This window comes from Nematolebias whitei, chromosome 8 (genome assembly GCF_014905685.2).
Source record: "Nematolebias whitei isolate Nwh7 chromosome 8, NemWhi1, whole genome shotgun sequence".
Lineage (NCBI taxonomy): Eukaryota > Metazoa > Chordata > Actinopteri > Cyprinodontiformes > Rivulidae > Nematolebias > Nematolebias whitei.
In genome coordinates, this window is record NC_056505.1 from 2,407,944 (window position 1) to 2,408,742 (window position 799).

The 799-nt window shown below is 42.6% G+C and overlaps 1 protein-coding gene across 1 annotated transcript in view; it reads left to right on the top strand.

The window, feature by feature from the left end:
- Positions 1-799, top strand: part of LOC119412976 (docking protein 2-like) — a 19,940-nt gene that overhangs the window by 4,238 nt on the left and 14,903 nt on the right. The window lies entirely within an intron of this gene.

Sequence of the window (799 nt, forward strand, 5' to 3'; positions counted from 1 at the left end):
CATGAAACAGATCAGCAGCAACATGAAACAGATCAGCAGCAACATGAAACAGATCAGCAGCAGCATGAAACAGATCAGCAGCAACATGAAACAGACCAGCAGCATGTAACAGATCAGCAGCAACATGTGATTTTTCACAGTGATTATTCTGGTTAGAGATTCATGAGTCTAACAGCCTCAGGGTAGAAGCTGTTCCTCAGTCTAGTGGTTCTACACTTAATGCTCCGAGGCAGTCACTGAATGGACCAGAACTCCTCTGGAAACCAAAGGGTTCTGGAGTTCAACAGCTGAAACTTGGACCAAACTGGGTCCAACAGGACCATGATCCTAAATACAGCAGCTGATCTACAACAGAACGGGTCAAAGAGGAGAACCAGTGGTCCAGTCAGAGTCCAGAACCTAAGCCTGACTGAAATGGTGTGGTGAGACCTTCAGAGAGCTGAGCAGAACATCACTGCTGGAAAGAAGAGTGGACCAGAACTGCTCCAGAACCAGGAGGGAGACTGAGGAAGTCTTGCAGAGAATTACTGAAGGAGGTTCTGCTGGATCAGGAGCTGGACGCAGTTTTACACTCAAATTAATTATTATATTTAATAAGTACCAACTTAGTGGAATCTGTTTTGGTTCACTTCAAAATGATTTGGATCATTTTAGAACCTGACAAAAACCAGATCTGTTTTATTACGTCCAGATTTGTAAAACTTTCAAATTAAAAGCAAGTGGATTTTCTGTCCCTATATCTATAAACCAGCTAACAAGAGGAAACCATTATCTATAAACCAGTTAACAAGAGGAAACC